This window comes from Marmota monax, unplaced genomic scaffold (genome assembly GCF_021218885.2).
Source record: "Marmota monax isolate L192 unplaced genomic scaffold, Marmota_monax_Labrador192_F-V1.1 WCK01_AAM20220418_F8-fsc00390, whole genome shotgun sequence".
Lineage (NCBI taxonomy): Eukaryota > Metazoa > Chordata > Mammalia > Rodentia > Sciuridae > Marmota > Marmota monax.
The window spans coordinates 310,675-324,103 of NW_026693450.1; the positions used below are offsets into that span (position 1 = coordinate 310,675).

Genomic DNA, 13,429 nt, shown 5'->3' on the forward strand with positions numbered 1-13,429 from the left:
GGGACTGTGTCTCAATATAAAAATATAAAGGGCTGAAGATGTGACTCAGTAGTGGTAAAGCGCCTCTGTACCAAAAAAAAAAAAAAAAAGTTGGCGAGCCAAGAGAACCAAGTAACTGATTTGGAAGCCATCTTCTGTAGTTGTATTCTCATACAAATACTGACTTGTTTGCTTGTCTTCTCCTTTAAATGTGGGCTTCTTGGGAATGGGGATGAGAGTTACAAAAGGTGAAGCATCAGAGGGGGAGAAATATTATTAAACAAGCATCAGCCATATGAATAGTAATATTTATTGAGAACTTAATGTGTGCCAGGCACCGTCTCAGCAGTTCACATGTACCAACTCATTTAATTCTCACAAGTCCCTTGAGATGTCTATTATGACCCCATTTTATAGAGGAAGAAATTGATATGCCCAGAAGTTAAGTATCTTGCTCAAGGTGACACTGTGTGTGATAGAGCTGGAATTCAAACCCAGACTTGGGTTCTCAGTATTCAGCTATACTCTGTATCAGTACCTTTTAGATTGGTTCCTATAGCAGGGACCTCAGTAAATAGGCATATTAAAATTTCAAAATAACCTGGCAAGGTATATTATATTTTAGATTACATATGGAGAGGTTATTTTTCCTAGATTACACAGATAGCAAGTGCTAAAGCCAGGACTTTGGACTAGGTTCTATCAAAAAAGTCTCTGTTTATTTTTAAGTATTTTATAATTATTATTAAAAAACTTACTGTAAGTTTTTTATAAGGAAACTTATAAGTATTAACTTATTTTAGATTTTTTGAAGTTCAATGGAAAAAATACAAATTCACTTTCATTAATGTTGCACAAAAATTATTACTAGAATCAAAAGTAAATAAACCACATTATTTACACCACTATTTAGTTCTTCATATTAACTTTACTATTTAAATATAAAGTAGGTATCAATTTAGGGATTGGAAAAGAGATAAAATAAAAACTTTCCTAAGATGTCTATTTTACACTGGGTATAGCTGTGCTCACTGAAATGGGTTCTTTTACTTTTTCTGTGCAGGTATTCAATTGTATATGAAACTGAACTTGCTTAACAATTGAGGGAGAGTAGAAATAGAAGTTATGAGTTCTTATCCTGGCATATTGTCATACAATTCAAACAAAGGGGCATCTACCAACTTGTAATTTTTAGGGACTGTAAACAAGACTTTCTCTTGAAGCTGAATCAGAAACAACTACTTATGTTCCTTAGGCTTTGTAATGTCTGCAGGAATATGTCGACAACTGCAGAGGTTCAAAATTTGGTCTCCACCAGTTATCAATGCAGTCATCAGTGATTCAGCCTTGGAAGACTCTATCTTCCAATATCTCCATCACTAAGCATTTTAGTCTTTCAACTTCATCTTCTGTGTTTCGTTCACTACCAGGTAATTTGAAGAAAGTCATCCCCATGTCACATGAGGTAGCTATTGCTCATACAGTCGGTACTCTTTCTACAGTCCCTTTCATGTCAGTTTTATAAAATTCTTTCCTCATGTGCTGAAATCCGTCTGCAGCAGAGTTATGCTCATAAAGGAGCTCTTTTGTACCAAAAGTTTGAGTGGTAAGAGGTTGGTGGTATACTTGATCAGCTGCTTAGGCTCATTGTGGAATGCCTGCTTACCCCAATCCCTGCAGCCTATCTGCTAGCTATTGGGCAGTGCTACAGACATGCTGGTGAGCATGGCCACTAGCAGAAAGTGGAAGGAGAAAATGGGAGGTAGAGGAAACTTACCCCTGTGCAGTACAGGCAGTGGTTGTCTGTGTCCTGCTAAGCCATTGTCACCTGCCATTAACAGAAGAGTGCAAGATCTTATTTATATTTAATTCCGAGGTCAGCACACTTTCTATACAGGGCCAGATAGCAAATGTTGCTCCGTGATCTCAATTGCAACTACTCCAGCTCTGTTGTTGTAGACAAAAGCAGCTCTAAGACCATATATATATATATATATATATATATATATATACACACACACACACACACACACACACACGTGTATATATATGTGTACACACACATAAACACAGATGAACATGGCAGTGAGCCAATAAATATGGGCACTGAAATTTGAATTTCATATAATTTGAATTTTACATGATATACCACTGAATATTCTTTTCTCTCTCTCTTCTTTTGGCAGTGCTGGGGATCAAACCCAGGACCTTGAAAGCTAGGCAACTAGGCAAGCTGTCTACCACTGAACTGCAGTATAGTAGTGTAAATATTTATAGGTGTGTTGTTATTATTTTCCAGTTAAAAGTGTAAAAACCATTCTTAGCTAAAAAGTTGTACAAAAATAGATGATGGGCCAGATTGAACTGCATACTGGGGCTTGCTGGACTCTGCTTTAAACCATTCACTTATTAAGCATATATTGAATTCTTTATATGGAGATGGGCTGGGCACTGGGGAGTTCCAACCTCCTAAGATGAGACAAGTGTAGTAGGAACTATGATAAAGGTATACTTACAAGGTATAGTGGGAAAACAGATATGGCAGGTTCCTTTGTTTCATGGATGAATTTGTGAAGGTACTCACAAAAGAAAAGGTTGTTGTTGAGTTGCCAGGCTCTTTGTGTAGGAGAAAGCATAGCATTACTAAAGCAGAAAAGGAGGACTGATGCCAAGAGATGAACTTTGTTGACAGTAGGGAAATGGGGAATTAGTTTTTAGAAAATTTTGAGCCAGGGAGTAATATGATCTGATTTTTGTGTTTTAGAAAGATATGCTCTGGAGGATGGATTTGCAGGGAGGAGAATAGGAGGGATATTTGCTGTAGTTGTAGGGGCAAGTAGATATATTTTGGTGATTGATCAGGCATAAGGATTGTGGAAGAAGGGAGAATTTAAGAAAACTCTTGGATTTGTGGTTTCATCAAGATATATATAAAGGACAGATAAGTATGCTTTGAAGGTGGGTGCCAGAAGTAGTTAAAAAAGAAGTGTCTTTGATTTTCACCTTGTTGGGCTTGAAACACCTGTAGAGATGTTAGGGGGGCTAACTTGTGAGATTGAGGTCTGTGCTAAGATGAATCAACCCATAGCAATAAAGTTAATTGCTCAGGCATGGTGAGAACATACAGATTGGGAAGATAAAAAGAGTAACCATCAAACCCTGTGGAACACTTAATATTGAAGGAACAGGAGACTGGCTGAATGGAAATAGCATAGAGAGTAGAGGAACTGGGAAGGAGTGTTAGTCAAGAAAATAGTGAATAAATTGTTCATTGGCCTGCGGCCTTGGAGTGGGGATGGTTGTAGAAGTTAATGAGCAGTTTCAAAGGAGTAAGCTGGAGACCAGATTGTAATATGTTAAATCCTGAGTGCGCATGAAATTAGGGACCTTCCTCAAAAGAATTTTTTCTGTGGAGGGAGAGAGAAATGACAATAGCTGGAGGTTTCTCTAGCACCTAGATTAGGGTTTGGCATATAATAGAGATATCTAATTATTTCATCCCAAAGACCTACAGATCTCCATTTGAATACCTGATGATGTGTTTTTTTTTTTTTTTCCTTTTTTTCTTTATAGTAGTACTAAAGATTGAACCCAGGCCTTTAAGTGCTGTATCACTTAGCTATATTCTTGACCTCCATTTGAATTTCTAATAGGCATCTCTAACTCAGTACATTGGAAACAGAACTCTTGACTTTTACTGAGATGAGGCCTGGGTTCTCCCTTCCTCATCTCAGTAAAATGGCCCACTTCTTTCTACTTACTTTTACAATGATGACCAGGCTGCAATCTTTGGCTCTTTTTCCTTTATCTTACATCAACATGTCCTGTTGGCTCTGCAAAAGTATACCCAGGTCAGCACTGGGGATGTGGCTCAGTGGTGGAACATATGCTTAATATGTGGGAAGCCTTGGTTTCAATCCCATGAAATGAATGAATGAATGAATGAACAAATAAATGAAAGAACAAACTGACAATCAACTATGCTAGGCGTTGTTACTGAAGCTGGGACTAGTGATGACAGCTAAGAAGTTCCTCTCATTGTAGAGCTTACATCTTAGTAGAGATGAGGGCCAGAGATGAAATGTATGATTTTGGATGGTGATAAATATTCTGAAGAAAAATTCAAAGACTAAAGATTAAATAATTATGGAAGTTAGATGGATAGTTTGTGTGGGCTACTTTAAAGAAGATGGTTAGGTATTTCAGAGGAGGTTAGATTAAGATAGGTTGGGAAGCTCTCTAGGTGGAGGATAAAGGTAGCTTGAATGGTGAGAGGTGTTCTGAGTGGCCGTGTGTGTGTGTGTGTGTGTGTGTTGCTGGCAATTGAATCCAGGGCCTCACACATGTTGAGCACATGCTCTGCCACTGAGCACTTAACCCCCAACCTTGATCTGGGTGTACTTTGTAGGTAGAGCCAACCGGACTTCTGGTGTAATGTAGGGGAAAAGACTTGACCAAGGGTGACAGCTTGGTCATCCTTGTGAAAGCAAGTTATGAGAAGAGGGCCAATTATTGAAATGAGCAAGGCAGGAAGAAGGGAGGAACATTTTGGAAGGCAGCAGTCAGGAATTCTGTTTCCAATGTATTAAGTTAGATATGTCTGTTAGATATTCAAATGGAGGTTTGTAGGTCATTGGGATGAACTGTAGTTTAGTTGGTTGGATAATGAATATGAATAAATTTGGACTGAGCAAAAACATTTAGGAGTCTTAAAGTCCAGACACGATGTGATTATTTTGCCCTTCTTTCCAGTTTATTGTGGCTTGAGTTTTCCAGACCTTTTAGAAGATGACCAGTTTGGAGGCCTGTGAACTTTATCTTTTTCTCCATAGTAGCAGAAGAGAAGGATCCTAGAGGTAGAAAACCCACTTGTCTCATAATGCCAGTGTTGTAGCTGTATAGGTCTGATTTTTGTAGATCTCACTGTGCATATTAGGCCAGTTTAACAGCTGGATAATGAATTAATTTATTTTAGTCCTTTTCCTCCAATAAAATCAAGAGGAAGATAGAATAAGACCTTTTGGTCCAGAAGGAAATCAGTTGCAGCAGCAGCCTCTACCTACTCCCATTCCTGCATCTTTACCTCTAGCTGTGGTTTAGAAAGGCAGAGTCACACATACTTCTTGAAATCATACCTTAAGTTTGTGACAAAGTCAGGACTAGAATCTAGATCCCATTACTCTTATTCCAGCCCATTCTCTATACAGTACAGAGAGAGCACTGAGAGAACCAAAACTTTGGGCTCAGAGAGAATTTATTAATTCATAGATATCCCAAGGCCAGACTTCTATAGTGGATAAAGTTTTCCTATTTACTATGAAATTTTTCCTTAGATGCTGAATAGTGCAGTTAGGAATAAAGCTTTGGAGCTTGTTATGGTTTGGAAGTGAGGTGTCCCCCCCTAAAAGCTCATGTGTGAGATAATGCAAGAAGGTTCAGAGGAGAAATGAGTGGGTTGTGAGAGTATTAACCCACTTAGTGAATTAAATCCCTGATAGGGATTAAACGAGTGAACGAGTGGTAACTGAAGGTGGATAGGGTATGGCTGGAGGAGGTCTGTATTGGGGATGTGACTTTGGGGCATATATTTGTATTTGGCAAGGGAAGATCTCTCTGTCTGCTTCCTGATCATGTGAGCTGCTTCCCTCTGCCACACTCTTATGCCATGTTGTTCTGCCTCACCTTGAGCCCCCAGAAATGGAGGTGGCTGTCTGTGGACTGAGACCTGAAATCATGAGCCCTTAAATACACTTTTCCACCTCTGCAGTGGTTCTGGTCAGGTCTTGTAGTTACAGCAGTGAAAAAGCTGACTAAAATAGAGCTAGACTTCCTGGTTTCAAATGCCAGCTTGGTTACTTACTATGACTTTGGATAAGTTATCTCTTTATGCTTCACTGCATGAAATGGGCATAATGTGTAGCAACTTGAGAGGGTGGTTGTATTTGGTTATTACAGATAAAATGTTTAGAGTAGTGCCTGGCACATGGTAAGCCCTGGTTTTTTAGCTATTGTGTCTTCATGATTCTCATCTTGGATATAGAAATATCTGTCTATCTTCCTTAATTCTTTGCAGATAGTTTTCAAGTTCTATGTACAACATATTTTGAAATATATATACATTGTGGAATGGATAACTCAAGCTAATTAATACATTCAGTACCACCTCAAATTTATTCTTTGTGGTGACTTTCCATATAATTTGAGTGCTAATAACATAAAAAGATATCTTTCCTTATATAAAATAATGGTCCCTGCTCTTGAATGAGGCATTTATTGCATTCTAATAGGGAAGGAAGTTTAAAAACTAGATATATTACAAGGCTTATCTATTTAGAATTATAATGCAATGAGAACAATAAATATTTTCTTTCTTTTCTGACATTATGTCAATTCAAAATGTGTTCAGATGAAGGCCAGGGGACTGAGAAGGGGTGTGTCTGGATAGAGTAGAAAAAGACTTTCCAATCAACAAAACTGGCTAGGGCAGGAAAACACAAGGGAGAATTTGTGAACAATGAGAAGTTTTAGAATCCAATGGAGCTAAACCAAGGCCAAGTATAGCAACTATATCTCTCTTTTGGTTGTGTTTCTAAATTGGTGTATCAAAGTGTCACTATAGACATTATCAGAGACTGTCATTGAGTCCTTATGAACATGATAGATATGTCAGATGACATAAAAGGAACTTTGCATTGATTGAATAGTTCACAGAGTGTTGTGTCATATAGATGACTGTCAACCGGGTATAACAATAGCACCTCAGATGATTCTGTATCAGTTTTTTTCTAAGATGGTTTTTTAAATCAACTTAGAGTCTGGGGATGTAACTGAGTGTTGTTGTGCTTGTATGCACAAGGTCCTGGGTTCAATCCCCAGCACTGAAAAAAAAATTGGCCAGCACATACTTCATATACTCCCTTGTTCTGTTACCCATCTTCAACACATCACATTTTACTTTTTTTTTTTTTTTTTTTAATTGCCGAGTTTGAGCCCAGGGCCTCATGTCAGGTAAGTGATCTACCGCTGAACTTACACTTCCAGCCTTTTTGCTGTTTTCATATCATTTTCTTCTGCTTTTTTGAATTTGAGTATTTTAAAGCAAATCTCAACCCCACATGTCATTCTACTTATAAATGTTTCAGTATTTATCCATAACCAATATTTGTGTATGATATTTTTGTTTTGGTATTGAGGATTGAAACCATAGGTGCTTAATCACTGAGCCTTATCCCCAGCCCTTTTAAATTTTATTTAGAGACTGGGTCTTTCTGAGTTGCTTAGGGCCTCATTAAGTTGCTCATGCTGGCTTTGAATTTGCTATTATCCTGCCACAATGAGAATACACAAAATTAACAATAATTCTTCAATATTATCTAATACTGAATTCATGTTCAGTTTTCCCATTTGTCTAATATGTCTTTTTAAAGTTAGGTTGATGGCCAAGTACAGTGGCACACGCCTATAATCCCAGTGGCTTGGGAGGTTGAGACAAGAGGATTGTGAGTTCAAAGCCAATCTCAGCAATGGTAAGGCACTAAGCAACTCAGTGAGACCCTGTCTCTAAATAAAATACAAAATGGGGCCAGGGATGTGGCTCAGTGATCGAGTGCTCTTAAGTTCCATCCTTGGTACTCCCCCACCACAAACAAACAAACAAATAAATAAAGTTATGTTGTTAAAATCAGATCTGCATACTTCATTTGGTTGGTATGTCCTTTGAAATGTATATGGATATATGGATTGAGGATTTAGCTCAGTGGTAGAGTATTTGCCTAGTATGTGCAAGGCCCTAGGATTTGAACCCCAGCAATGCAAAAATAAAATAAAAAGTACACTATTTTATAATAGCCCTTTACTTCCCTTTAAAAATGCTATTTATTTGCTAAGAATATTAGATCATTTTTTGATAGAACTTTCTACATTCTGGATTGCATTTTTTAAAAACATTTAAAAAAATTTTTAGTTGTAGATGGATACAATACCTTTATTTAATTTATTTATGTGGTGCTAAGGATCAAATCTAGTGCCCCACATGACTCAAGTGCTCTACCATTGAGCCACAACCCCAGCCCCTGGGTTGCATTTTTATGATACCATTTTAGCCTATTCTTTCACAAATGCCCTGCTCCGCATATTTCTTTTGAATGGTATTCAATTCCTGAGGCCTGACTCAGGTTTTTGTTTTATTATCTTTGGTAAGAATATTTCATAGGTACTTAATATTTTGTAGTATTCATTTTTATATAATATGGAGAGGCCCATAATGTCTAGTTGTTTGAGTGGGTTGGGCTGTCAGGCTCTCTCTTCACTGGTGGCCAGGGATGTGGATCCATTGTTTCATAGTGATTAAAGATGTTGATTTTCTTATATTTTTTGTTTTTTTATTAGAATTCTACAGAGAACTCTACTCATACTTTAGAATCACCAGAATGCTCTAATATAAAGGAAAAATAAAAATGAAATAATGAGTAAAATTATAAATGCTCAAGGGGCTGGGGATTAGCTTAGTGGTAGAGTGGTAGAGGCTCCTGGTTTGAACTCCAGCAGTGGCTTGGTGTCACATTCCAAGCAACTGTATTATTGATGATTTAAGTGTATGTTAAAATCATGTAAAGTTGAGCTTGATTCTAAATTCTAGATTTTTCTGTTGTGACATTTCAAAGCATGGGAAGGTGGGACAGTTCTTCATTGATTAGTATTATTGTCCATCACAACAGGTTTCTAGAATCCCTGATAGTGACCTTCCAAGTGTCAACATGACAATCATTGTGACAACCAAATTTTCATAGTACCTGTTAGGAAGTAATGTTATCTATGTCAAAAATCCCTTGGTCAAGTGAATATAATGAGACAGGAAATTAAGTAACTAATATAAATATTTGAAAATAGGAGATTAAAATCATTGCTCTTTTGTTGATATTACTTTATACCATAAAACTCGAGACTTTAAAAATTATTAGAATTAACAAGATAATTTAATAACTGTCAGTATATGCCTAGAAATGACAATTGCTAGGTCATAGGATAAGTGTACAACTTAATTTTTATTTAATTTTTTTCGGTTGAGTCATCCGCCACCCATAGAATTGCTTCTTTCTGATTAATGAAGGCCTTAACATTAAACCTGACTACCTTGAAAGTTATTCATTTTCATGTAGATATATCATTTGGATTTCTGTTCATCTGTACTGGGGATTGAACCCCCTGCTACTAAGCTATATCCCTAGCCCTTCTCTGCTTTTTCCTTTTTTAAAAATTTATTTTGAGGCAGGATTTTGCTAAATTGCCCAGGCTGACCTCAAATTTGTGATCCCCCTGCCTTAGCCTCCTGATTAGCTGGGATTACAGGCAAGTACCTCCACTTCTTTACAGGCAAGCCCTCCTCTGCCTTTTCTTTATGCACCCTGGATTTCTTCGTGTCTAAAACAACTGGTGCCATACCCATGATTTTTCTTGTTTGCTTTTAAGCAGAAAAGGTATTTTTGGTTGTTTTAAACACAATTGAGGGAGTAACTTGAAGATGGCATAAATGTAGGAAGTAAGAAAGATGAAAGCATCCACTTCAGGGAGAGGAGGAGGACATGGGTGGGATGAGTGGAGTGGGAAGCGAATCACAGTAAGACTAGAGCTCCACAGGGGTTAGACCTTTATGTAGGAAATGGCAAATGAGTGTGAGGGTCCTTGTAGGCTGCCCATACACAAGTGTTAAAAGACTTTAGAGCCAGGCATGATGGCTCAGCAGAAAGATCAAGAGTTCAAAGCCAGCCTTAGCAAAAGCAAGGTGCTAAGCAACTCAGTGAGACCCTTTCTCTAAATAAATAAAATACAAAATAGGGCTGGGGATGTGGCTTAGTGGTCAAGTGCCCCTGAGGTCAATCCCTTGTACCTCCAAAAAAATAAAAATAAGAAAGACCTTGGGAAGTACTTCAGTGTGATTTTGCAAAATTATTTGTCCTTGGCTCACAGCAAAAAAGTTGATTTTTTTTTTTTTTTTTTTCCTGCCAGACTTAGCACATGTCTGTAATCCCAGAGGTTGGGAGGCTAAGACAGGAGAATCACAAGTTCAAGGCCAGCCACAGCAATTTGTGAGATCTTGTCTGAAATTTAAAAAAAAAAAAAAAAAAAAATCTCAGTGGTGAAGTGCCCCTGTGTTAAATCTCTAGTAACACTCTCCCTCAAAAAGAAAACACCCCCAAACTAAAACAACAACAAAAATTTTTGTAGCATCCAGAAAGCACATACCTAATAAAAATAAAAGTTTAGTGAAATAATACCCTATTTGAAATATATTTTGATAAATTTCAATTTTTAAGAAATTCTGATTAGATCCACTAGATTAGTCATTATTTGGGGGGAGCCAGTGCATCATTTAGTTTCTTTTTCTTTTCTTCTTTCTTTTTTTTGGTACTGGGGATTAAACCCAGGAGTGCTTTACCACTGAACTATATCCCTATCCCTTTTTATTTTTTATTTTGATACAGGGTCTTGCTGAATTGCTGAAGTCCTTGCCAAATTGCTGAGGCTGACTTGTGATCTTTCTGCCTCAGCCTCCCAGGTTGCTGGGATGTGACCTGGAGCATCATTTAATTTTATAACAAATATTTTTAATATCTATTGATTATCCTGAAATAAAATGAATAGATTGTAACTGCCTTACACATTACAATGAAGTACTCAAATGCCTGCATTTCTGTGTAAGAAATAAGCTTGGTTTGAGAGGATAAAAACATACCTATTAAAAAGTGTAGAAAAGTGGATATGTGGATAGATACTAGAATGGAAATTGTTAGGATGAATAAAAAAGAACGATTTGTATATAGTAAGAAAGAGGGGCATCTTTTTATTTATTTATATATATATATATGGATAGCATAAGACAAATCACAGACTGTCAACAAGGAGAAATAAAAGTAGTATCAAATAGTCACCAACATGTTTGACCTTATTTGTTAGTGTCAGAACAATTCCTTATGAAATAATCTCATGAAAACCTGATGGAACTTGCCTTTGTCAACCTATATGCGTCTGTGGTATTTAAACCTATCCTTTTCTAGGTGATGAGGAATAAAGAATAAATTGGAAGAAGGAACAGCAATAACTATGTGGTAGACTTTAAGAGACCTTATTAGAGTAAAAAAAGAAAAATAATAGCAACCCCAAAGTAAGTTTATTTTTACAACATAGATTTCTAGTCATTTTGTCACAAATTAAAAAAAAAAAAAAATTAAATATAAATTGCATGACATTGATGTAAAATTTTCAATGTTTTTTTTTATCAAAATCTTTAGCAAGAATCCTGTGTTTCGTAAGTCTGTACTAATTTAATGTTTGGAGATAAATCTATTCAGCAGAGTCTCTTGCATTTTTGGAAGTTATAGCTATAAAAGCATTCTGTACAGGTAATGTACTGTAAACTCAGCCTCTGCAAAGATTTGTCATCACATTTTTTTTGGGCGGGGGAGGATGCTGAAAGTCTTTAGTAAGGCTCTAAATGAAGCAAAACAATCTTAAATTTATGAATAATGACAGTATCAATCAGGATTCTCCAGAGACAGAACCAGTTAAGATTTGTATATATAGACAAGTGAGAGAAGTAAGAGGAATTGACTGACATGACTGTGGAGGCTGAGAAGTCCCTTAACAGACTAATTGCTGGTAGCATGGCCCAGTCTATGTACAAAAGCCTTAGAACCTGGGAAGCCAGTGATGTAATTTTCAGTGTGAGGTCAAAGGCCAGAGAACCAGGAGGTTGCTGGTTTAAGTCCAGAGTCCCAAGGCTGAAGAATACATAGTTTTCAATGGGCAGGAGAGAGTAGAGTGTCCTAGCCTCAGGAAAAAAAAAGAATCCCTTTTCTCAGTTTTTTATTCTCTTCAGGCTCCCAGTCCATTGGATGATAACTTCCCACATTGAGGGAAGATTTTTCTCACTCAGTTCACTGACTCACATACCCCTCTTCTCCAGAAATATCCCTCAGGGTGGGAGGGGAATAGCACATAGGTGCCTAGCAAATGTGAGGGAGCCCAGGATTTCATTCCCTAGCATATAAAACAAACAAAAATGCCTTCACAGAGCACCCCAAAATAATGCTTTCTTTACCAGTTCTATGGGTATTCCTTAATTCAGTGAAATTAACACCTCAAATTAGTCTTTTTTAAAATTTATTTTTATTTTTTTCAAATTTTCTGTGCATTGCAAGAAATCTAACATCTTTGGCACTTCCCCCCAGTGCTACTTGACCCACTCAGTCATTGTGACTACCAAAAAATATCTTACACCCCCTAGTTCTACGGTGCCCCTTAGGAGTGGTAGTGGCACCTCCCAGTTGAGAGCTACAGTGACTTAGTTGATTTCACTGGGTTATGACCTGTAGTTGTAAAAGCTGGTAGAATTGATTATAACATTATTGCATAGACAAGATTGTCACTTGTCCATTGTTTCAGTTGCTTTGTTCTTAACATTTTCATCTTCAGATTCCAAAGTAAATATTGACAGGCCCAGTAAATTTTTTCAGCCTCCAATTTAGATGGTACCCAGGTCCTGAGAAATAAGCAGAAATCTTTTCAAAAGCAGGTTTCAGTTTGTCTTTTAATTTCTAAGAACCTATTCATTGACAGAGCATGTACTACCTTATAAGAGAATTATCCTTTGAACCAGAAGCATCTTTTTTTAATTTTTTAAAAATAAACTTTTTATTTTGGAGTAATATTCCATTTACAGAAACACTGAAAAGATAGTTTAGATACTTCCCATGTACTCACTTGTTTTCCCTGAATGTTAACATCTTTTATTACCTTGACACATTTGTCAAAACAGAAATCAGACTGGGGGTGTAGCTCAGTGGAAGGATACCTGCTTAGCATTAGCAAGATCCTGGGTTCAATCCCCAGCTCCAAAACAAATGAATAACTAAGAAACTTAAAAGTTGGTCTGTTATTACTAAGTAAATTCCGGATTCCAGTTATACCCACTTTCCGCACTGTTAACCTTTTTCTGTTGCAGAATCCAGGATACCATGATGCATTTAATGCCTCCTAGTTTTAAGCTCAGTAGCTACAGAGCACTAGTTATTTTTGCTAAGGCTACATAGAGCTATCACATCCCCGTAGCATTGCCTCCTCTTAGCTCTTCTACTTAATGGCCCATTCTGCCTTTTAGTTTCTCTTGACATAGTTTCTAGATACTTTGCCATTCAGTCATTATGCTGTACTATTTACCATTTAAAATAAGATACAAAGAACTGAATGTCATTCTTCACATAAAGTCTGGCAAGAGTAAATATTATAGAAATTATTATAGTTACATAGCTTGTATGGCTGTTAATTCAGCTTAAATTTGCTTGTTTGCTGGCTTTTTAAATACCTGCATCCCATTTTGGGCTAAATGTTGACACTTATATTCTCCTTAACTATTTTTTATCCAGAATTTAAGTGAATCCCTTTTAAAATTCAT

General features: G+C 36.9%; 1 protein-coding gene and 1 pseudogene across 2 annotated transcripts in view; one reads left to right on the forward strand and one right to left on the reverse strand.

Annotated features, from left to right (window-relative positions):
• Positions 1 to 13,429, forward strand: part of Kcmf1 (potassium channel modulatory factor 1) — a 79,154-nt gene that overhangs the window by 14,973 nt on the left and 50,752 nt on the right. The gene's annotated exons all lie outside the window — the stretch shown is intronic.
• On the reverse strand, positions 1,047 to 12,994 carry LOC124101535 (cleavage and polyadenylation specificity factor subunit 5-like; annotated as a pseudogene).